Raw genomic sequence first — 26,217 nt, 5'->3', positions numbered from 1 at the left:
GCCCCCAATAGAGCTAGCAAAATAAATGAGATTGCGGTATAGTAACTTAATGTCACCCAATGGGGTCATCTTCCAGGTGACTTTCAGTGGACACCAGCAGGCACGATGGCTGTTACGGTGTTCCCTGTTGTTATTACCATCCGGTAATCTCCCCACTCGTCGCCACCCCTCCAGCCATTCCCAGGCATCTTCTGGAGCGAGGAAGAACCATGACTTCCCTTCGGATTCCAGTCGGAGTTTAGCTGGGAACAGCATAGAGTATTTAATGTCTTTATCCCGCAGGGCTTTCCTGACCGCCGTGAAACTGCATCCCTGAGCTTAAACCTTAACTGTAAAGTCCGAGAAGAAGGTGATGTTCGCATAGTCATCCTTGACCGGAGGGCCCCTCTTGCTGCTTGTAAGTTAACATCTCTGTCGCGGAAATTAAAGACTCTTGCGATTATAGGTCTGGGAGGGGTACCAGGTGTTGGGCGTCCTCTGTGGACTCTACGGGCCCGTTCAATGGAGAAATAACTAGAGAGACGCTTGGGTTGACGTTTTATGAGCACCAGGTCCTCCACAAAGAGATCCATGGCCAGTCCCTCTGATTTCTCCGGGACTCCTAGGATACAGATGTTGTTCTGCATCACCCTTCCTTCATAGTCGTCCAGGAGCTCCTCCATCTTCATCTATTAGTCTTGGAGCTGCTTTACTTGCCACTGTAGAGTAGAGGTGTCAGATACCAAAGCTTTTGTGGTGGTTTCTACATCTTTCACTCTCGAATCCATTTTCTTCAGATCCGCACGGAGGAGGGTGACTTCTATATTCACTGAGTCGATCTGAGTCTCCAGCAATGTCTGCACCCCAGCAATTGCCTCCATGACATCTTCAAGAGTAAGGGTTTTGAATGAGGAGCAAGGCTGTGAGGTCTTGGAGTCCTCTGCTTCAGTCCTCTACCCCTGTCTAGACCAAGAAAATGTTGCCAACTGTTTTTGTGTCTGAGATTTGAGCCCCTTTTTTTTGGCCATCTTGTGCAGATATAAGACAAGGGGACCCAAAGATACACAATGATATGAGCAAAGATCCGAGGGTCACTCCCGTAATACCCGCCGCCTGCACGGAGGATAAGATTAGCCTCCGCCAGCCTGTCGGAGTTCCAGGTAGGTCAGCAAAAAAAAAAAGGGGGGGAAGGAGTACGCCTGCTTTCCAGACAGCCAAGTGAGAGTCCAGCACTGCCCGTCTTATGTACTATTCAGAGGGAGGAGGTACTATTGTTCTTAATGCAATACGGGACTCAATGCAGAACACGATAGTGATTGAGTGGCTATGGTGACATACAGTATCTTGTTGCACTGTCTAATGAGTTGAAGAATGAAGTAACCCAAAGTGACACACCACTGTGCCGGGACAAGGCCAAGCATTTTAAGGCTACACTGTTCTCTGAGGCGGCCTCTATCTCACCCAGTTCATGCCGCAGGAGACAGTGTGCAGTTTACGCACACTTCTGATTATGGCAACAGACCTGGGGCCCACTCCTTGCCTATGCTAATAGAGGCAGGTTCCTGAGTCATACGTGTCTTCAAGGGCGACCAGAGTGTCTAGCCATGTGCCCCAAGTTTAGTGCCGGGGTCAACATGCCTCGAAGCCTCGGCCTCAATTTCGGGGCTGTCCATGTCTCTTCCCCAACTACGGGCACCACGGCCAAAGTCCTCCAGACACAGTGCACAGCTCAGCAATTCCCCAATAGTCACAGCCCCCTCAGCGAATGAGGATGTTGAGTATGATGTCTTTATGAGGGCATGCTCAAGGGGAGGGGCTCCTCTACCAGATGAGTAGGCCCAAACATGGGGCCTCGATTTTGCACAGGGCTGTTCAGCCTCTCTCATCACCCATCTGGCGGCAAGGGCATCTCATGCCATATATCACCCACCTCAGAGTTCAATCAGCAATTTTCAAACGTGCAGCGGTAGGGTTCTCAGTTCATACAATGTCCGTAGGGAGGAACTAGAGCTCCAGCGGGAAGGCCGTCAAGCCGGAGCGCTCCCGCAGCCAGTCAGCCCGCCTCCACTCATCTCACTCCCCAGTCGTTGGCAATGTTCACCTGTCTCCTGGCTGATATATGAACAAAAACACCTCACCGTGAAACGTGGAGGTCGTATGCCCGCTACTCAGTCGCGCCTCATCTCTTCACGGGACGCCAGCCAGGCTCCGTCTCTCTCAGCCGCTCCCAGATCTCCGTCCACCATTTTGCAGCGCCCCCAGCACTACACCTCGGAACTGTTTCTTCGCTCCAAAGGCAAGGTAGCTTGGTCACTGCACGGCAGTTGTGTGTGGGATCGGTATGAGAAATGATTCCCGGGAAATAAGGGAAATTAATCTTGCTATGGGCTGATATTTAGGCGAGAGCTGCGGAGCCGCTTTAACTAGCGACCATTCCCGTCAGCCGCTAGCCACGCCCCCTCCATGAAATGGTATTGTAAGCAAGCTGAGTTTGAGGAATATTATTGTGTGTATGCATGCACATGAATGTTTGTCAAATTTAATCATGTTAAAGGAGAGAAAAGACAACTTAAGAACATGTTAATGTTTAAAGAAAGTTTCGTAACCATGTCTAATACCTCAGTGTGATGGTCCGGGATCAGGGACAGCAGCAACTGTCACCCAGAGCTCCTATACATTCTCCCTATTCTACATTCCAAGTGTGCTTACCTCATAACTACAAATACTTAGAAACAAGAGATCACCTGTTTAAGAATGTAAAAAAGAGGAACACATATAACAGCTGATAACGAATTTCAGTCACAATATAAATTATCTGTTTGTGGTACCATACCAATTGTAGAAACTGTGGTGTGTTCTAGGCTTATTTTAACCTGTGCTGTGAAAAATACCGATTCTCTGCTTGGATTTGATAACCGTGTTTGAGAGGAAACTGATTTCTCTATGATTTTCTCATAGAGGCTATCGAAGGTGCTCCAGAAGTTTAAATGAGAGCATATTTTCAAATATTTCACATTATCTACCTCAGCCATGTGATAATATAGCATGCATGTCAACATTTTAGAACAGGTAAATGCGAGATGTTCAAAAACAAATCGGGTTAATGCATTTTCCCATTTTGACTGCCGTTGCAGCACAGACAATTTCAGGTGGGAGACAACTAAAATGAAGACATTTTAGGCTTAAATATTCAGGAATCTCCTGCCTGATCTCTTAGCAAGTATGATAAAGTCAAATATTCTGAGTAAAATTTGTCATTTCAATAGCAGCAGCAGCCTGGCAGTTGATTTTTCAAATGTACTCCAAACGAAGTCTCCCACAGTGTTGTACTGAACACCTACAGAGCCAGTATTCTGTATTTATGAAAAATCTGTGGCACACCTGAAGCTATCTTAAAGAAATCAAAGCTGTAAGACTAAAAGCATTTCCTTCAGAAATGCACAAAATGATGTGCTTTGTCAACTGTGTCAGGAAAATTATAGTTAGTGCTCTAAAAATCTAACATGAAGACATTTTCTATGATTTCTAAAATATCTTTCTAATCCATGTTAGTAAAACATTGTGTCATACAGACTAAACAATGTACGTTCAGCACCAGCACAGTTTGTTTCTTAACTTCTCGGTGTTCTAGAGCAGCCTCCCACAGTGTTATAGCAAACAACTTCAGTACTAACATTTTGCATTTATGAAAAAACAGTGACACACCTGAAGCCATGTTGATAGAATCATAGCTGTAACACCTAAAGCATTTCTTATAGAAATTGATATAATTATGGGGTTCTTACTGTTTTAAGAAATTATGGTTAGTGATATTCTAGGAGTTCTCAAATATCTCCCTCATCCATTTCAGTAAAACATCCTGATATGCAGAGTAACACACTTACTTCCAACACCAGCAACAATCTGTCAGTTAACTTTCAAGTAATAGAGGGGCATATTACCAAGCAATAGCGATATTACTTGGTTAGAGACAAAAATTTACCGCAGCGCTGCGGCTATTTTTACCGCAAATAAACCTTGGTATTACCAAGGTTTAACGCAAGTGCGGTAAAAATCGCCGCAAAGCATGAATATCGCTGAAAAGTCAGCGATATTCATGCATTAGCGAGCTAATGCTCTAACCATGTTATCCACCTCCCATTGGATAACATGGCTAAGAACTGCTCAGGGCAGGTGTTAGCTTTTGGAGATATTCCCGCTTAGCGCGAATATCTCCAAAAGTTGGTAATAGGAGATAGCGATGTTAGCGACTGTTTCCAGTCTCTAACATCTTGGCACGCCCACTTTGCATCTCATTAGTGATAAATATCACTGACATGCAAAGTGGGGCCCAAGATGGTCGCTATCTCCTATTAGCTGTCGCTAACTGGTGTTAGCGGCAGCTAGGTAATAGGGAGATAATTTTATCTCCGCTTTCTTGGCTTTTAAAGCCAAAAAAGCGGAGATAAACCCCCTTGATAATATGCCCCAGAGTTATCAACTAAGGATTCATGCAGTGTTCTCATAAACAATTAGGGCTCTAACATTATGTATTTAAGACAAACGAATGGCACGCCTGAAGCTGTAAAACTGAAACATTTTCCTTTAGAAATATACAAAATAAGGAAGTTCTTGTTGTGATAGAAATTATGGCTAGATCTCTAGAAAGCTAAAATGAGAACACGTTTTCTATGAGTGCTCACATTTCTTCCCCACCCTACTCTAAGCAACAAATGTCAGCACACTTATAAACGTAGCAAATAAAGTGAGTAGAGTATCAATCTAAATTCACTTAAGAAAAGCATACAGCAGTCCATTACTCAAATTTGGCTAAAACCTTTATTGTTGTCAAATTTTCAGATTTGCTTGTAGCCTTTAATATAGTTCATTGTAGCCAACACGTTTTATACATAGTAGGATTAAAACAATATTATATGCACTTTATTTAAAGATAAAACAATAATCGAATTGGTTAGAAATATTTAGCCAAGCAAAGCATATAATGAGCCCACCGGATACAGTAACTCATATATTAATCATAACTCACACTAGTGGAACAAATGCATCTGTGGGAACTATACAGTATCTCATATATTAATCATAACTCACACTAGTGGAGCAAATGCATCTGTGGGAACTATTCCTGTTAAAATACTAGGTATTCCTATACTAGTTTTGTTCTATGCTGTACTTTGTCTAAGGTAAAAGAAGTTATCAACAGGAAGGTTGGGTCAGTGATATCTTGAATCCTAATCTAGATCCCTCTCATTCTAATTAGTATTAGAGGTCATAAAAACGAAAAGTTTCCCAAGGATCTTTATACAGATACTTCAACATGCGTGCTCAGATCATTAGATGTTCTTGTTACTCCATATTATGCTTTCTTACAGTGTTTTCCCCAAAAAGATATAGTATATATGCTAGGCAATGTCACTACATAAAACCTTGCAGTAAATATTATCATACACTCCAAAAGCATACCTTGTATGATCATGAATCCACCAATGCTGTCATAAATGTAATTGCAAACTCCTCACTAGACATGGCTATAGTTCTACTGGACTGGTAACTAGCGGTGGTTAAACCACTACAGAAAAATAACTTGCTAACCTTTCTACCCTTTCTAGTCATCATCCAATCTCTCTGTTTCCTGCTCTAAGCAAAAGCACCAAAATGTTGGTCAACGACAAGCTAACAGTGTTTCTGGAGGAGGCAAACATCTCACATCCTCGACAGCCTGGCTTCTATCCAAGACACTCTATGGAGTCAGCCTGCTGGAAATCGCAGAAACATTTAAATTAACACTTGATGCAGGAAAACATGCAGTGTTGATTTCATCAGATCTATCAGCTGCATTCAATACCATCTCCCATGACTTCCTGCTGCAATGATTCAAGGACTATGGGAGTTCCCACCTGGCATTGGCAATAATTACATCATTTCTCCCATAGCACGACACATCCTCTTAGGTCCTCACAAGCTAAGCTACCAAAACCTTATATGTGCAGTAAAAACACCAGAGGAGGAAAATCCTTTACAGTTGTAGGCCTGGAACCAGCTTCATAGGAGTATAGGCAGCTCAAGACTTAGCTCTATGCCATCTCTGATGCCTTGGGCTATTCACTTATTCTTTGACGCATCGTTATCCCAAGATTGATCAAGTTTAACTAAAGGTACACAGTCACATTCCTTATGGCTTAGTGCCAGGATGCTCCACTGGAAGTAGCTGTCGCGCTCTAGAAATATAATACACTTACTCATGGTCACCACATCCATGGTAATTCCTGATATATGAATGAATGTAAGTAACGTTTAAAACTACGGACCACATTTGATCTTGTTCCCAATGGAAAACATCCCTTTTATTCGAGATTTATTTAATGTCAGTCCACATGGGGTTTTGGGCCATTGACCACAGGTTGGCTGAGGGCGCTCAGAGCATGCATATAAATAGGATGATTAAAACTTGAACTTCATTGAAAAAATAAATGTTAAAGTGACATTATAGCTAGGTGTTGAAATAAGAATAGAACTAATGTTTAAAAATGGAAGAACTCCTGACATTTGATAGTTATAGTTTAGTGAGCTAACTATAACGTGTTCTCCTGCCATGGCCTCCTTTGACCTCATATATTAGATCACTCATTACATATGAAATTATACCATTGATGACATCACTGATGACACCTCATATCACTTCCTTGAAGACATAATTTATGACATCATCCAGTCATCGTTACAGAGTCCTATAGGATTTGTGAACACGAAGTAATTTAACAGCTGCATCTTTGTCCAATTTGCTATCATCAATCAAGTGATAATGGACAAAACCTTTGACCACATGCTGGACAACCAAAATATCAGTCAAGACACCCACAGTAGGTGGTTGCTACTCTCTTTAATCTAGAGGTAATCCACCTAACAAAAAAAATGTAACCAGGGGCTTTAACTGGGTCACCCCCTTTCTAAACCCGAAACAACCTCCAAAAAAGAGTTTTTGCACTTTCAATTTAATGTCATCACCCTCTCAAAAATTTCAAAGACCCGCAAATTTCAGTCAAGCGTTTAACAGGTATGTATTTATCAATTATAAGATATGTTCTGCCAGTCCTTATGAACAACCCTTCAGGGTTTTTTAAAATATACTACACACATTCCTAAAATGATGTCATACAACATTAGAGCCACACCTACAACCTCAGTAAAACAATTCTAAGTGGGCCACCCCTATATTCTACATTATTCTGCAATCTGCAATGCTTCAAAATCTTCAGCCAAATTATAGAAATAAATGTCAACACCCTAATAAAAATCCTTGTTACAAGGATTTTGTCATAGATCTGTATTATAACTATTTAACATAGGCACATGCCTGGACATCTATTGGAGGATAATCTACTGTCACAGAATGCTGTGTGAAATTGATAAAATGGATAGAGCAGGACATCTCTATATCTACTAAGATATGGGTCTGTTTTACACTCTAAAAAGTAGTGACAGAGTGCACACAGAGTTTTTACTTCTTTTGCTTATTTTTCTGTTATGAGTCTGTACGTGTGCAAGCCCAGAATTGTGGTCTGCCCAAAAGCCCCTTGCTAGAAGAAAAATTTAAGAAGAATGGGGGGACCTCTCACCCCAATGCCGGACACATTGCATTAATGAATGCATATCACTGATGCCAACATGAATCCATTTCATCAAGTTTTATTCCAATTTCATCGAATGCTTTACATTTTCCATAGTTTGTCCATTTGTCACATGGGAGTCTTCTTACAGTTAACACTGTTTCCTGAAAGCAGCAGACATGCCGATAAGCCTTAATCTGTAGCCAGGAGTGTATGTAAGTAATCCTCATTAATTCATCCCGATAACCCAATGCATTTCGGGCCCTTTTCCTGGCCTTTAGTCAGGGGTATTCTATAATTAAAAAAACATTATCATAACACCATGGGCCTCGTTTATGAAAAGTGACGCATCGCTGCGTGAAAACAGTGATGCGTTACTTTTGACTGCGCACTCCTTACGACATTCCTGATGCGTCATATTTAATGTATGACGCATCATGTCGCAAGGAGTTACAGATACGTCAGTATTTCTGCCGTATCTGTATGCGCAAAAGTGACGCATTGCTGGAGTGTGTCACAAAAGTGACGCAACTCCAGCAATGCGTCCTTTCACATGGGGAAAGCCCCATGGGAAAGGGCTTGCTGTGAGGCAGGCGCAAGATTTTGACGCAAGAGCGTCCTAAAAGTGACGCAGTGAAATCTCATAGATTTCACTGCGTCACTATTACGAGGCTTTTTGCGGTGGAACGCCCCCTCTGCATACATTATACCTGACGCAGGTATAATGAGGCGCAGGGGTTTAAAAAGTGACGCATCTACCTAGATGCGTCACTTTTTAAATATGGCCCAACGAGGCGCATTTTTTACACCTCTGGTGCGTCACAAAAAGTGACGCACCGGCGGCGCAAAACTGACGGAAGGCCTTCATAAATAAGGCCCCATGTGTTTAAACTCATTGAACATGTTAAACTCTACTGCAAAAAATCGCAACTCATGGCTCAGTAGTTTGTCTCATAATTTACATCTTCCCGCTAACTTTAGCCAAAACGCTACTCCCAAAGTTGATGTCTAGATCCCCCGCCCTCAGCCTCCCTTCTTTCTCTCATGTTAAATATCGCCATTTAAAACCTCATATATCAGTACCAGTAAACGTAAGGAAAAAAGCTTATGCAAACTGATTGTAATCCTGCTGCACTATCTTATGCGGAACCGTTACCTTCAAGATCTGTAGCCACTCAACTGCTTCATGCTCGTCTACTCATTGTATTGTCCACCTCACTCTGTATTATAGGCACCTGTGCTGTTTGCTCCACCTTCTACTCTCTCCCTTCATTCACTCACTCTCTTCAACCCATTAACCCTGTGAGTCCCTTCGCGCACTGATTAACTTATTTTGTTGCGATCTTAACAAATCTCAGTAGTCTTAGTGCATTGCCAGTGTGCTGTAGTTAATTCACATGTTTTTTTATAGAGCTTAATCTAAAAAAAAAATTAAAAAGACAAGGGATTTAAATCCGATACACAGCCAGCTTTCTTCAAAATGCAAGGGAGTAAATTTATTACAAGTTTAGCATTCATTTTAGGATTTACCAATAGTCCTGATACTCATAGATGAAACATAAGTGAGAAATAACACATTTTCTTGTAACATCATCCTGATGTTATATTAGTTCCTCAAATGGAATTCTAACAGTAGGTAAAGCAAAAACAATATAGCGTGGGTTTCAGCTCTAAAAGCACTCTTTGCAATAGTAAAATAAAAGAAAATGCTCAACATATATGTATAAAATGTGTAATCCAATTAATAAAAAATATATATTCAACAAAGGCCTTATGTATAGGGATATACAAGAAATTCTGAATTCAGATATTTCAGAATTGAAAAGACCCAGTAGGACTAATCCATAAAGTAATACAGGTCAGAAGGGGCACTGCAGGAACTATCAATATCCTACAAATAAACACCAACCTGAAAATACCCAAAAGCAAGACAAAGTACAAAAACTCACACCATATGAATTGGAAGTATAGAGCCTAATAGAAGACAAGAAAGCAAAGCCTGATAGAAGAAAAACAAAAATCCCAGCCTAATCAGAAATCCTAATATAATTTGGGTGGCATCAAACCAACTATTAACAGGACACAATGTAATGAAGAAACATGTCCTTAATGGTTTATTCAAATACTGTAAAAAAGTTGTTAAAGCTAACCAATGTCAACCGTATACTCGGCCACTGTCATCACAGATAAAAGACAGACCCCACAAAGGCAGATGTAGCTTAGGAGGGATGTGTGATGGTACAACGCAGTATAAAACACCACAGATCATCACAACGCAGGTTTTACAAAACAAGTCGTTACCACGATTTGCGCTGTAGGGTGTTGGACTTAGAAATAGTAAGATTTACTATTTCAATACCAGCCTACGTACAATAGGGATGATGCTGGAATAGTAAATCTACTATTCCTTAGCCTAGAGCGCCCTCCAGCGCAAGTCCTGGTAACGACTTGCATTGTGAAACCCGTGTTGTAATGGCACTGCGGTATCATTACTGCGTTGTAAAGGATGTTCCCCGCTTAGGAGCATGAATTGATATAAAAGATGACTTGCACTTAAAGTGGTAAAGTACCAAATATAAAAATATGCACAAGGCTCCTAAATTTACATTACAAGATATCCATGCAGTTCCACCCAAATTAGGGTTCAAATAGGAACCACTAAAGATTCCTAATAGAGAAGTATATACAAGACTCCCAAACTAATATTTGACACCAAATTAACACATATTTCATGTAGAAACACAAATCCACACAAATTATGGTATCCATCTAAATTAGGAAATTGTCTTAATACAGGAATATGCTAATGGCTCATGGAGGTGTGATGACCAGAGTAAGTAGCCATAGCACTTACATAAAACTAACTTAGAAATAGCTCAAATTGACTCTAAAATAATTTGGCTCCAAACTAAATAAATTCAATCCAAACTAAATTGAAAGTTCCCTAAAGTAAAACACCCAGCGTGTATCATGACAATTTCACCAACCTGTCTCACTATCCACCAGCAAAAGCTCAAAGAGAAAGAAAAAAAGAACTACTAGACAACTATCATGCTCCTACCATGGTCTTCAAGAAGCCTTAAAAAGGGAAACAGTTAAAAGTTTTCCCATTGGATTTTTTCATTCAAACCCAGACTAAGGGAATTTAGATAAAAAAGCATAAAGGTACGTCTGATATGTCTTTTTTATTCAGATTGCTGCCCTTTAAATCTCCCTTTATTTCCTCAACAGTCATCCATTTCAGAGCAGCTTCTTTATGTGCCATTTCCATGCAATGGCTCACTGAAGGAGCAATTTCTTTTTTATAGCTGATATGTGTTCAGTAAAATGCACGCAGCCCTCTCTCCCAGTTTTGCCAATCTCCTTTATCCCAAGGACGGGATGAAGTCTACTATACTCCTGTTGGTCCTTGGAAGCTATCTATCCCTCCTGTTAACTCCAGTAAGTTCCACACATCTGGAATGCTAACAGGTTATTGTAGGCCATGCCCCCTTCTCCACCACTCTCCAAACACACCACCTGGCACACTATTGATTGGGGGAAGAAGTCCACTTTAGTTCTAAGGACCTCAGGAGACAAAGGGACTTAATTCCCCAACCAGCAGTGTGCCAGCAAGCATGTTTGCAGAGTGGAGGAGAAAGGAGACGTGGCCTCCAAATACCTCTCAGTCATCTCACTGTGTGGGACTTACTGGAGGTAACAGGAAGGCGTGTTGGCCCCAGGACCCTCTGGAGCTAAGGGGACCTTATCTCCCAACCGGCGGTGTGCCAAGAGGCGCCTGTGATGGTGAAGAGGGCATCGCCTCTGGCAACTTGCCACAGGTTTTTTAAAAACCTTTTATAAAAACACCCTGCTCGCTCCCCGCCTTCTGCAGGAACAAGCATTGATTTTAACATTAGGGAGCTGCTGATATGCAGCTCCCTGTGTGTAAAAGCAAGCCTGCTCTGCTTTGAGTAAGCAAGAGCATTTTCGGCTCTTGGTCACTTGAAGTGGGGCAGTGTTTGCTATGGCTTGGCAGGAATGGTGCTCCTGCCAAGGTATAGCAAACTGCAGTGTCCCGGGATGGGCACCCCGGGACATTGCAGAAGTCGGACCACGGGGGTTGAGGCCCCCGGGCCATCTGGGGCTCCAGGCCCCATCCATGCTTCTAACTTACTCTGGGGAGGTGGTTGTACCTGGGGCTGCACTGCCCCATCAAACTCAATGAAACTTATTCCTGGGGATATGGTGATCCCCAGGGTTGTGGGGGAGTATTACAGCACCCCAATTTTTTTAGATTATAACTCTGTGGAGGTGGTGGCCCCAGGGGCATCAGGGGGGTCCATGGTATCCTCCTACATTAATTTACAACAAAGCCACAGGGAAGTGGTGGTCCCCAGGGTAGCGGGGAGGCCATATTCCTATATGTTTTTTTCATTTTCAGCTGGAATCACGGATCCCATCTGAAAGATTTTTTTAATGATTTTTTTTTGCCCCCCCCCAGGGGCCAGGGTATTTTTTTTACATCTTTTTGTGAGTCTCAGTTAAACTGAGCCACAGGATGGCTGCCAACACTTCCTCATTGAAGTGTTGGCAGCCAGTCACATTTCAGTAGGGTTTCAGTAGGACTTTGGGCTCCAAGATATTCATATTGTTTAAACATAAATATCTCTGTTACTATAGATTGGATTCGGGACCAATATCTAGCTTTTAAAAAAAAATATCCCTAAAGCCATCACATGGGGAAAACACATTGTGGGACCCCTGTTTTTTCTCTGACCACGCTTGACGGATCACCCCAAGACATTCAGCATAGCATTAAACTAAAAAGGGGAACTTTTTTAAACATTTCTACGGGCTGTGCCAAAGTTATTGGCAAAAAAAAACTTTTCCCATGGAAAATGTTATCCTAACTGTAACTACTTACTGGCTATCGGCAGTTGGTCATGTATATGCCACATATTGCTGAGGTTGGGTCCAAGGAGCTTCAAAAATAAGTCTGCATGGGAATGGATGCCAACCGAGATGAGAAATTAAAAATGGCATTAAACGCCCACTGGGGGGAAGATATAAAATATACGATGGACCGCAAGTTCCAAAATGCTTGGTTACTGATATCCACCGGGGAGGTCCACTAGGTGGCCTACATTATAAAATGAGCAATTTAATAGCTGGTCATCAATAGCCATGAAAACCTTGGATTTCCTTTGAGAAAGGTCGTGAATCCATGAGTGTGACTAGCTTTCTTCTTGAGAGAAGGAATTGTGGTTCATATATATATATATGTATTAACTACCGGCAGTCGCCAGTAGGTAGTTATAGTTAGGACCTTGTTTCTATTTGAATAGCGTTTTTTCTTTTGCCAATATATTTGGCGCTGTTTGACAAATCTTTGTGAAATTTTTAAAACTAATGGCCCACTCAGGTCAGCTCCTGTCTTGAAAGGTTTGGGGTGATTCGTCAAGCAAAGGCCGAGAAAAGAGGGGGTCTCAAAACCCGTTTTTTCCATAGGAAAAATTGGAACAGGCTACAGCCTGAACTGCTGAACGGAGTTACACCAAATTTGGCAAAAAGGTAGCCCTAGTATCACAAAGAGACTTTTCTTTAAATTGTGTAAATCCATGTCAGCAGCTCCCCATGCTCAAAAGAAATGCCAGCTCCCGCAGGAGGTGGGGAGCCAGCGGGACCGTGGGGGCATTGAGGTCACCCCACGATCCCCAACGGAAAGGGCCAGCCCCGGGGAATGGGGTCCCCGGGGCCAGAAATGGCCTGGGAGGGGGCCATGCACCCCCCTATGTCATTAAAATATGTTTTTTTTCAAAAGAGATACAGCCCCAGGGGATGGGGTCCCCGGGGCAAATAAAGGCCTCAGGAGGAGGGCCACGCAGTCTACTCCTTAAAAAATTATTAAATATAAACATATAAATATGTGGCCATATCCCAGGGGCTGGGGTTTCCGGGGCCGAGCTTTGCCTCAAGAGGAGGGCCCTGCAACCCCTTTTTTCTATAAAAAGGGGCAGGGCCTGGGGGATGGGGTCCCCAGGGCAAGAAAATAGAAAAAGAAGGGGGCCATACAGCCCCCTTTTAACAAAATACAACATTTTTTAAAGCTGGCATCTCGCCGGAGGCCCCGCCCCTCCCTGCAGCACTCGGCAAACACGCCCCTGGCGCGTTGTAAGTTGGGTAATTAATTCCACTTGAAAACTGAGGGGCAAGGCCTGTGTCCACCTCTCTGCAATCAAGCTCTGTGGTGCTTACTGGAGGTACCTGGTGGGCAAGTTGGCCCCCACGGACCCTGAGTATTAAAGGGAAATTATTACCCCAACTTAGAAAGCACCAGGGGTGCATTTGCAGAGTGGTGGAGAAAGGGGGCATGACCTCTGTCCACCTCTCTGCAATCCAGCTCTGTGGTGCTTACTGGAGGTACCTGGTGGGCAAGTTGCCCCCAGAGACCCTCAGTATTCAAGGGGAATTAATCCCCCAACTTAGAACGCGCCAGGGGGTGTGTGTACAGAGTGGTGGAGAAAGGGGGCATGGCCTAGTTTGAGAAGTTAGCAATTATTATTATATTATTATTATATCTGATTTTGAGGAGCGCACAGCTACCCGTGGGTTTCCCGGCGCTAGGAGAACAGAAGTAGTAGAAGGCAAACGGAATTGTAGAGAACAGATTATAGGGAAAACAGCCAGGTTTTCACTCCTTTGCGGAACTTGAAATAACATGTTTCAGACCGCAAAGGAATGGGGAGCGAGTTCCAAAGCATGGGTGCCAGGTAAGAAAAAGAGCGCCCTCCAACTCTAGCACGCTTGAAACGGGGAACAGAGAATCTGCAGTGGGTGGACGATCTAAGGGTGCGCGAGGGACAATATTGTTGAACTAAAGTGGATAGATAGTGAGGGGATTTTCCAGCTTTGATACGGTGCATAAAGCAAAGAGCTTTGAATTTGGACCTGGATTCTATGCGCAGCCAATGCAGGCTACGCAGGGTCGAAGAAGCAGAGGAAGTTCTCGGCAAATTACAGAGAAGACGGGCAGCCATGTTCTGAACCACTTGGAGCTTCCGGGTGACCTCTTTGCAGGCACCCAGAAGAAGTACATTACCGTAGTCCAGGCGAGATGTCACTAAGGCCTGGACCACTGACTTCTGGGTATCTGGGGGAAGCATCCATGTGATTTTCCTCAACCACCTGATGATGGTGGTACAGGTGGCTGAGACTTTGACCACATGATGTTTCATAGATAGCTGATTATCAAAGAGGACCCCGAGATTGCGTGCTGTAGTAACTGGGGTCGGCAATGGTCCCATTTGCTGAGGCCAATGTTGGGGGCCCCAGAGAGCCGAGTCCGGCCCAAACAGAAGAAGCTCTGTTTTATCGCCATTTAGCTTTAGTTTGTTCGTCAGCATCCAATTGGCGATGTCAGTGAGTCCAGAACGAAGAGAAGAGGAGGGGGAGTGCTGATTAGAAGAAAGGGAGAAAATAATTTGAGTATCATCAGAATAAGAAAAAATAGAAAGTCCAGCCTGTTCCGCAAGAAAAGCAAGAGGTCTAACATAAAGGTTGAAAAATAGCGGACTAAGAATAGAACCTTGGGGAACCCCATATGGAGAATTGTGAACAGTGGACACAGAAGAGGGGGAGAAAACCTGAAAAGTACGATTGGAAAGAAAATTTGAAATCCAGGTAAGGGCGGAGCCGCAGATACCAACGGACTTTAAGGCAGAGAGAAGGATGTTGTGGGAGACGGTGTCAAAAGCGGCACTCAAATCCAGAAGGATGAGTGCCACTGTCTCCCCTCTATCTACCTGGCGCCTGACTGTCTCCGAGACTCCCAAAAGGGTGGACTCCGTAGAGAAGCCCGCCCGAAAACCTGACTGGGAAGGGTGGGGAACGTTCGCCGATTCAATATGGCTGGTGAGGTGACGGTTAACATGCTTCTCCAACACCTTCGAGAGGCAGGGAAGCAGAGAAATGGGCCTAAAGTTGGCAGGATTGCAAACATCCGCATTGGCTTTCTTTAGAAGTGGAACCACCATCGCATGTTTCCAGATGTTAGGAACAATTGCCTCCCTGAGAGAGGCATTCAAGAGAGCTAGAATACAGTCCAAAGGGGCGGTGGCTAAAGTACAGAGAATCTGGGGGGGCATGGGATCCAATGGAGAGCCAGATTTGATCTCTGCCAGCAGTTTCTGGAAAACTGGCATAGAGATACATTCCCACTTGTCTAATATAGGAAAAGAGGAACGTTCAGGGTCGTCCTGTGTAGATGGATGGTCATATTGCCGAATAGATGACTTGGGTGAAGCAGATGGTGAAGCTATGAAACCCACATAGATGCTGTCAATTTTCGCAGTAAAGAAGTCTGCCAAGGAATTACATTGATTGCTATCCAGACAAGGAGCTTTGGGGGCACATGACATACCGGATAGTTCCTGAACTGCCTTGAAGAGGGCTTTAGGTCGGTTCTGAGCTTTCAATATTGTGTTGTTAACATGATTGGCCCTGGCAGTATTACATAAGATGTGATATTTATGTAATGCTAGTTTATAGTTTTCTTTGTCTGCCGAAAAATAGTTGGATCTCCAAATACGCTCCAGTCTTTTGCAGCGGGATTTTTCCATTTTAAGTTCTTCATTAAACCAAGGGGCAGGTTGGTGCAGGAACTTTTGCTTGCAATTACGCTTCGGAAGGCAAGAATCAATTGCAGAGGTAAGCCAGGTGCTAATTGTATTCACATCATCCGTAGAAATATTGGCAAGAGGAGGTAGGGTTTTTTCTAAGGAATTATTAAGTTGCTCCAAATTAAGTCTTTGACAATTTCTAGTAGTTCTAAGGGAGTGTGGGCTGCTGGAGGGGCAGGGTGCATCCATTATCTTAATGTGGAACTCTACAATGAAATGATCTGACCAAATAATAGGTCTGGAGGGAAGACATGTAACAGTATTTAGATTAGTGAAGATTGGGTCTAATAGGTTGCCGCCTTTATGAGTGGGACCAGAGTTTAAGAGACTTAAGTTGAGGGCGGCAAAATCCTGTATAAAATGAGTGCTAATAGGGCATAGAGTGTCGTTGAAGTGTATATTCATATCACCCAACAACAGGAAGTTATTAGAGTCTAGCAAAAGGGGGGCAATGCGTTCCGGAAGGGCGGCTGCCCATGCTCCGGCTGCGCCAGGCGGGCGATACAGAAGAGCACCAGATAATGTGAAGTTAGGGGATAATGACAATTTAAAACTACCAGCTTCACAATTAGGGATATCGAGGTCTTCCCACTTACAGGAGTAGATCCTTTTAAAAATAATGGCAATGCCACCTCCATCCCTAAGAGGTCTATTACGCCCCACAAAAGTGTATTCATCAGGGAGGGCGGTGGCAATATCCGGACCAGAACAATCCTTAAGCCAAGTTTCAGTTAGAAACACGGCCGACTGGCTAGATGAAGTGAGGAGATCAAATATGTCCCTCTTGTGTTTGGGCAATGAGCGACAATTTAAGCTAATAAAACTAAAAACAGAAGAGGGATTGGGCAGGTGAGCATTTGCTGGGAGAGGATTCTCAAACCAGAGAGGGGATGAGGGAATACACAACTCCGAGGGGAGAGATATAAGAGCCAAGGCACATACAGGGCAAGATAGAGGGGCATCTTGACCACGCATGCGAGAGCAGTGCTTACTAGGCGGGGTTCGTAAGCTATACAGTGTAGATCGAGAGTAGGTAAGTCTGGGGATATTAGAACCAGAAGCAGGGGGAGTGGCCCCTGGGCCCGTTCGGCCGCGGACGGGCACAGACGGGCTTAACTCAGGTGCAACTCCGGCACGCCTACGTCGTGCCCGCTGCGCTCGTCCGCTGCGCTTCCTGGGGGGGGTTCCATTTTAAAGGGTTGAGGGCGGGAGGGGCCAAGCGCTAGTCCGCTCGCCTCAGCTCCACTCCAGTCTCCTCACCCAAAATGGCGGCCAAAATCGGGTCCCGGGCAGTGCTTTAATCGCCTGCCATGGGACAGATCTGGGGCAGATGAGCTAAACAGACAATTAGCGCTATAAAAAGGAACCTGTATAACAAAATAAAATGTTAAAAACACGATGTGCAAATTTCGCTGCAAGTCACACAATTCACTTTTAAAATGATCACGTCGCCTCTAAAGTAAGCACGGAGCCCTGTATAATCACGGGCAACCGCGCACTTCTATCAATCAGATCAAAGACTCATTGAGCTTTTTAAAGGGTTGAGGGCGGGAGGGGCCAAGCGCTAGTCCACTCGCCTCAGCTCCATTCCAGTCTCCTCACCCAAAATGGCGGCCAAAATCGGGTCCCGGGCAGTGCTTTAATCGCCTGCCATGGGACAGATCTGGGGCAGATGAGCTAAACAGACAATTAGCGCTATAAAAAGGAACCTGTATAACAAAATAAAATGTTAAAAACACGATGTGCAAATTTCGCTGCAAGTCACACAATTCACTTTTAAAATGATCACGTCGCCTCTAAAGTAAGCACGGAGCCCTGTATAATCACGGGCAACCGCGCACTTCTATCAATCAGATCAAAGACTCATTGAGCTTTTTAAAGGGTTGAGGGCGGGAGGGGCCAAGCGCTAGTCCGCTCGCCTCAGCTCCACTCCAGTCTCCTCACCCAAAATGGCGGCCAAAATCGGGTCCCGGGCAGTGCTTTAATCGCCTGCCATGGGACAGATCTGGGGCAGATGAGCTAAACAGACAATTAGCGCTATAAAAAGGAACCTGTATAACAAAATAAAATGCAATCCTGCTGTGTGGGACTTACTGGAGGTAATAGGAGGGTTAGTTGCCCCCCAAGGTTTACATTGAGCGCTAACTACACCTCCTGATACCTCCAGTAAATCTCACACAGTGCTATTGCTGAGAGGTGTTCGGAGGCCATGCCCACCTTTCTCCACCACTGTTCAAACACGACTACTATGTTATAGTTAGAAATTAGCATCTGCAAAACTTTTCAAATTCACAGAGAAAAACATAGGTTTTAGGGACAATATGGTTAGAAATTAGCATTTAAAAAACCTTGGAAATTCACTCAAAAAACCACAGGTTTCAGAGATGTTATAGTTAGTTGGACATTTCACTTGTACAAAACCAGAGAAATTTGACCGTTATAGTAGAGATAACTATACCTCGCGCCCCCGCAATGCACTGCTGGTAACGTCACATATTACATCATTCATGACATGGTCAGTGACATCACCAATGACAACACTGATGACATTTCAAATGACATCACTGATGACATCATCCAAGTGATAATATGATGCACCTCCTCACACCCTAATATAACCTTTTATACACCCACTCTAAAATACAGACTACCATGTTCAAACCATAGTCATACCAATAGCAGTTAGTACATACCCTCTCAGTGATTCCTAGGTCTACACACACACATCCACTCATTCACCCATACAGTAACTCATACATGCAGTCACTCACCAATACAGCACTATCATATCCACTCATACACCTATACATACACTCACACACCGCCACTTATCCATAGACTTACTCACACACCTACTCAGTCATGCAACGAATCAATCACACCCATTTACTCACCTATACAGTTATACACAGACCACCGCTCTTATTTATACAAATACTAACTAACAAATACTAGGTACCCCCATGTGCACCCCCAAACCCCCGGAGCCCCTGGGGGCCCGCAACAGGCCCCCGCAGGTAGACTCCAAATGCCACCGCCACGGAAAGGCATTGCAAAATGCCCATTGTAATATGGCTGTATAGAACCCTTTTCTGCCCCGGTCGCAAGGCGACCGGGGCGGAAAAGCAGCGGACGGTCTTTCTGTCCGCCGCGGAACTCCCAACCATGTTAATTTGGCGGGGGGTCATTCTGGCACGTATGGCGGGCGGATCGCCCCCGCTAGGCCTGTGGTGGCTACCGCTGGCCTGGCGGGGGCGATCCGCCCGCCATCCTAATAGGCCCCTTGGAAACTTTTTAGGTGAAAACCAGACAATGGATTCCTATGGAGGAAATGCAAGTTACTGGTAAGTACGGTTAGAATAACTTTTCAGGGTCAGTGCTGGGCTAAAAGATGCATAGAAATACAATATCCCAACAGGTAATATTCAGAAATACAATTACTGTAGTATGCAAAAAGCATTACACAAGCAAGCAAATAAGGAGACAAAATTCAAATGATGGACGGCGCAACGTGAACAAGGTGAGAGAATTATACAGTGGGAGGGTGCTAGCACCTCACCTAGATTCACTCGTGCCTTGGACCCGGATTTACCACAGGTTCCATCGGCCGGAGAGACGTGACTGCCGCCAGTCGCCATTTATCGGACCTCTGATGCCTTAACTGAATACTGACCAAGATCGGTTTCGCCCGCCGGAGCCCCTCCACAGCCTTGATTGCCGGGATGCCAGCACTAAGGCGCTCCGTCGCTTGACCACTCCCCCAGATTCACCGGATTCTTCACGCGCACCTGCTGACGCGCAGGTCCGAATTTTCACCCTTGAAAATGAGACAACCCTGTCCTGAAGATGGTCCTAATTGATCAGGGACCGAAACTTGTCCAAATCCACAGCGCTATTTATGACGCAATATTCTGTTTGGCTCAATTGAAACTTTGATTTGTGGTTCTAAGTCACCTTAACTATGTCACACACTGAGCCACCCACTGTATAATTCTCTCACCTTGTTCACGTTGCGCCATCCACGCTGTGCACCTCATCACTTGCGTCGCTTTACACCACTTGTATATATTTTGAGCACCAAGTCTACTTATGGTTGTCATTTGAAACAAATTTTCTGATCTCTGTACTACTCTAATTATTGAACCTGACCTTGTCCTACTTTCTCTACCTAATCAAATATATAAGCAATTATTATATATAAATCATTTGAATTTTGTCTCCTTATTTGCTTGCTTGTGTAATGCTTTTTGCATACTACAGTAATTGTCTTTCTGAAAATTACCTGTTGGGATATTGTACTTCTATACACTTTTGAACCCTAATCCTGACTTGGTTTATGGGTCACACTCCTGTGCTCTTTGCAAGGGCTAAAAGATGCAGCACTGGGTTCTCTCCTGATAACAGGTGAGTAAATCAGAATTCATAGTTCGGATGATTTTAGGTGAATATTTTAAAGTTCCAAAACTCCACACTTAGAAGAATTTCCAAGTGAAACCAGTCACTGTTAGCCTATGGAAAGAAATTCAAGTCACTGTAAGTATGGTTAGAATTACTTTTCAGGATCAGTAGTGGGCTGAAAGATGCAGCACTGAGGTCTCTCCTGATAACAGGTGAGTAAATTGGAATTCGTAGTTTGGCTGATTTTAGAGGAATTTTTTAAAGTTCCAAAACTCCACACTTAGAAGAATTTCCAAGTGAAACCAGTCAATGTTAGCCTATGAAAGGAAATTCAAGTTACTGTAAGTATGGTTAGAATTACTTTTCAGGATCAGTAGTAGGCTGAAAGATGCAGCACTGAGGTCTCTTCTGATAACAGGTGAGTAAATCAGAATTCGTAGTTTGGCTGATTTTAGAGGAATTTTTTAAAGCTCCAAAACTTCACACACAAAAGAATTTCCAAGTGAAACCAGTCAATGTTAGCCTATCGAAGGAAATTCAAGTTACTATAAGTATGGTTAGAATTACTTTTCGGGATCAGTAGTAGGGGGAAAGATGCAGCACTGAGGTCTCTCCTGATAACAGATGAGTAAATCGGAATTCGTAGTACGACTGATTTTAGAGGAATTTTTTAAAGCTCCAAAACTTCACACACAGAAGAATTTCCAAGTGAAACCAATCAATGTTAGCCTATGGAAGGAAATTCATGTTACTGGTAAGTACGCTTAAATTTACTTTTCAGGGTCCGTACTGGGTTCAAAGATGCAGCACTGAGGTCTCTCTTGATAACAGGTGAGTAAATCGGAATTCGTAGTTCGGCTGATTTTACAGGAATATTTTGCTCAATAGTGAATGAAGGGGGCGGGGTCTGAGGTGACATGTGTGCAAACATGCCCTGTGTCACGTTTTAAGTTGGGGAATTAATTCCTCTTCAATCCTGAGGTCCCCTGTGGGCCAACTAGCTCACCAGGTACAGTATGCGCCAGGGAGCTGCGTTACAGAGAGGTGTTCAGAGGCCACGCCCCCTTTTTACAACACTCTGCAACGCAGCTCTGTGGTGCTTACTGGAGGGGGCTGGTAGGCTACTTGTCCCTCAGGGACTCTCAGTATGCAAGGGGACTTAATCCCCAATCTTAGAACGGGTTTTGGGGTGCGTTTGCCCAGTGGTGAAGGTAGAGGGCGGGGCTTGAGGTGATATGTGTGCAAACATGCCCTGTGGCACGTTTTAAGTTGAGGGAATTAATTCCTTTTCAATCCAGAGGTCCCCTAGGGGCCAACTAGCCCACCAGGAACCTCCAGTATGCACCAGGGGGCTGCATTGCAGAGAGGTGTAAAAAGGGACCTGGCCTCATTACACCTCTCTGCAAGCAGCCCCCTGGCGCGTTTCTAGAGGGGTAACTAAATCCCCTTGAATACTGGGGGTCCATGGAGGCCAACTAGCCCACCAGGAACCTCCAGTATGCGCCAGGGGGCTGCGTTGCAGAGAGGTGTAAAAAGGGGCGTGGCCTCATTACACCTCTCTACAACGCAGCCCCCTGGCGCGTTCCCAGAGGGGGAACTAAATCCCCTTGAATACTGGGGGTCCCTGGGGACCAACTAGACCACCAGGAACCTCCAGTATGCGCCAGGGGACTGCGTTGCTGAGAGGAGTAAAAAGGGGCATGGCCTCATTACACCTCTCGGCAAAGCAGCCCCCGGTGCATTTGCAGAGGGGGGAACTAAATTCTCTTGAATAAGGGGGGTCCTGGGGGCCAACTAGCCCAGCAGGGCCCTCCAGTATGTGCCAGGGGGATGCGTTGCAGAGAGGTGTAAAAAGGGGCATGGTCTCATTACACCTCTCTGCCTCACAGCCCACTGGTGCATACTGGAGGTTCCTGGTGGGCTTGTTGGCCCCCAGGGACCACCAGTATTCAAGGGGAATTACTTCCCCCTCTGCAACCACGCCAGGGGCTGCTTTTGTTGAGAGGTGCAATGAGGGGGCGTGGCCTCCTCTCCAATCCCGTTTTTTTAAATTTACTTTTAAGAAGGGGGGCTCTGTAGCCCCCTTCTTTTTCTTAAACAGTTGAGTAAATGTGTTTTAGTTACAGTAGTGATTTTTAAGAAATAATATTGTATTTTAAATGTTGACACTTGAAATTATTTTCCCATAGAATCACCAATGTTATCCTATGGGAGGACATTCACTTAGCAAGTAAGTAGTGTTATCATTACTTTTTCTTACTCGGTGGAGGATCCAGGACGGAATGACACCCATAGCTCCGGAGTCATTGTTCACAGCCTCACGCAGGACTAGCATACGCCAAGCCAGCCCACTCCGCATATGCTTACACAGAGGAATGACAACACTATATGTCCCAGGTCTTCCCTGTAGTGATCTGCTGATCACAGGACTAGTTGTCAGCATGCCACAGCCACTCCCTCACAGCTGATTTACACCCACACCACACCCATGCAGCACAGGCATCGGAGAACATGTGACCCTGCCAATAAAAAGGGCTGAGCGCACGTGCTGGAGGCCATTTCCATTCTCTTCCATGCCTTGAAGTACACAGAGTGGGTGGCAGCTGAGGCACTTTGCCCGACACGGGCCTCCCGCCACGTGGCGATGCCTTGAGTTCCACTGAGTTAGTGCCACCAGAGCTGAGCGGGTGTGCAGCCTGCGATGATGCGTGGCCTCGATACACCATCCTGGCAAACAAGACTAGATTTTAATTGTGAGCTCGGCTGGACTGCGTGTACGCCATGGTGAGGAGGTTGCTTCGGCACATAGTGGGCCCTCTTGGACACACGCCAGTGGCAGGATGTGAGCAGAGAGGCTTGTTTGCGCAGCGGCGGGCATTCACCTCTGAGCGGTGGGAGTGGATGGTGTGCACAAGCCTGAGTATGCAGGAGCGGGCAGACACCTCTGGGCGGTGGGAGTGGATAGGGTGCAGCAGCCTGAGTGTTTAGGGGTGGGCAGACACCTCTCAGTGGTGGGAGTGAATGGGGTGTAGCAGTCTGGGTGCACAGGGGCGGGACAGCGAATTAGGCGTGTGCAGTTGCATTTACTCTGCCATTACTGATTCTATACTATGTTTCAGATGAGTGACCTTGAGGGCTGCACTATGTCCCGGCATGTGGTTGGAGACACACAGGTGGCGAAAGGTGAGCATTGGGGTTTTGTTTGCAGTTCCGGCACTCACTCTTCCTCTCCATCGTTTCTTTTCTCTCTCTCACACTCTTTCTATCTTTCTTCCTCTTTTTCTCACTTACTCTTTCTTTCTCTCTTTATCTCTCTCACACTGTTTCTCTCTTTCTATCCCTCTTCCTCTCCCTCTTTCTCTCTCTCTTCCTCTCTCTCTCACTCTTTCTCTGTCTCTCTGTCTCCCTCTCTCATGCTTTCTTTCTCTCTCTTCCTCTCTCTCACTTTTTCTGTCTTTCTGTCTCTCTCTCTCTCCTTTGATGGGCACATGACGCACAATATTATCTTGATTTTTGTCCTGCAGGCTGTGATTCACAGATTGTTACCCACCACAAGATGGGCCTTCCACCACGAGGCAATGACTTGAGTTCCACTGAGTTTGTGTCACCAGAGCTGAGTGGTTGTGCAGCCTACGATGAAACGCGGCCTTTTTACACCATCCTGGCAATCAAGACCCAATTTCAATTGTGAGTTTGGCTGGACCGCATGTACGCCATGGCTGATGAGGTTACTTCGGCATGTGGTGGACCATCTTGGACACATGCCGGTGGTATAAGGTGAGCAGAGAGACTTGTTTGCGCAGCGCCGAGCAGTCACCTCTGGGCATCGCGAGTGGATGGTGTGCAGGAGCGGGCAGACACCTTTGGGTGGTGGGAGTAGATGGGGTGCAGCAGCCTGGGCGCACAGGGGTGGGCAGACACCTCTGGGCTGCGGGAGTGGATGGGATGCAGTAGCCTAGGTGCGCAGGGGTGGGTCCACAATTTAGGTGTGTGTAGTTGTATGTACTGTGCCATTACAGATTCTATACTATGTTTCAGATTAGTGAGCTTGAGGGCTGCACTACTTCTAAGCACATGGTTGAAGACACACCGTGGCAGCAAAGGGAGCTGTGAGGATTTTGTCTACAGTTTCGGCACTCACTCTCACTCTCCCTCTCCATCTCTTCCTTTCTCTCTCTCACAGTCTTTCTCTCTCTCTTCCTCTCTCTCACTCTTTCTCTTTCTTCCTCTCTCTCACATTGTTTCTCTCTTTCTCTTTCTTCTTCTTCTTTCTCACTCGTTCTCTCTGTCTTCCTCTCTCTCTCACTCTTTCTTTCTTTTTCTTTCTCTTCCTCTCCCTCACTCTTTCTCTCCCTCTCTCTCCTTTGATGGGGGGATGACGCACAATCTTATCTTGCTTTTTTTCTTGCAGGCTGTAATTCACAGATGGTCGAGTGACTTTTATTTTGCTGTTTTGTTTAAATAAAATGTTTTATATGTAAATCCATAGATGACTGTGATTCTCACTTGTCCAAACTCACATGCATATTTTTGCTTTCATTTCTGCAACATCAGCCGATTTGTTACGTTCCAGATTTCGGAAGGTTACTGTCATATTTCTTTCTCGGGGCAGGGGGGAATGGCGGACAAGGGGCTGGTGGCGGGGGGTGGCGGGGAACTGTTGGGTGTCTGAGCAGCATGATCGTTGGCTCCATTGCATCTGTTGTCGTTCAGGTGTGGCTGTGGGCTGAGCTCCCTTTCATGTTGCAGGTTGTAGTCCCACTTTACACCAGGTCAGAGCAGGTGTAAACTTCCTGGTGCTAATGCACCTTATTGCCTGTTTTGTGTTCTCTCCACCGATCTTGCTGGTGGTTGAGAAAGTTGCGAAGTGGTGTGTTCGCTGCTGTTTGCAAGGGAACACCTACTCTGCATCTATTTAGCGATATTTGCCGGGGTAATCCGTGACAGTGCTTTTTTAGGCTGCTACTGCTGGTAAACTGGTGATATGGGCTGCTCGCACCAGCTTGTGACTGGTGCGTGAAATATATCACCATTATGGCTCCGATAAAGTGCAGTTAACTCGGAAATGTGTCCTTGAGAATATGCCCCTCGGTGTTTCAAAGACCTGAGAAGTACTTGAGTGCCGCACTGTGAGCTGCGCACCCAGCACGTTCACACTAGGGGGGCTATGCTGAGAGCTGCACACCCTTTGTATTCACACTAGGGGGGCATGCTGAGAACCCTTAGTGTTCACACTATTATTATTATTATTAGGGGCATTTGTAGAGCGCCTGGTGTATGCCTACAGGCGTGTCCCCGCGCTATAAAAGTGGGGTAAGCAGTTAGACAGATAGCGCAACCGACTACCGTCTGAAAAGGTGGGTCTTAAGTTTAGTTCTAAACAGAGGTTCTGATGCCTCCAGGCGTATCTCAGACGGAAGGTCATTCCAATGCTTTGGTGCCAAAAATCTGAACGATCTTCCCCCCATACGTGCTTTCCTGATTTTAGGAATTTTCAGGAGGCCTGTACAGGAGGAGCACAGAGTCCTAGTGGGCTCATACCTGGTCACCAGGCTCTGTAGCGGGGCAGGGGCTTT

Source organism: Lissotriton vulgaris, chromosome 9 (assembly GCF_964263255.1).
Source record: "Lissotriton vulgaris chromosome 9, aLisVul1.2, whole genome shotgun sequence".
Taxonomy (NCBI): Eukaryota; Metazoa; Chordata; class Amphibia; order Caudata; family Salamandridae; genus Lissotriton; species Lissotriton vulgaris.
The sequence above is the reverse complement of the archived record's forward strand: the minus strand, read 5'-3'. Positions refer to the sequence as shown.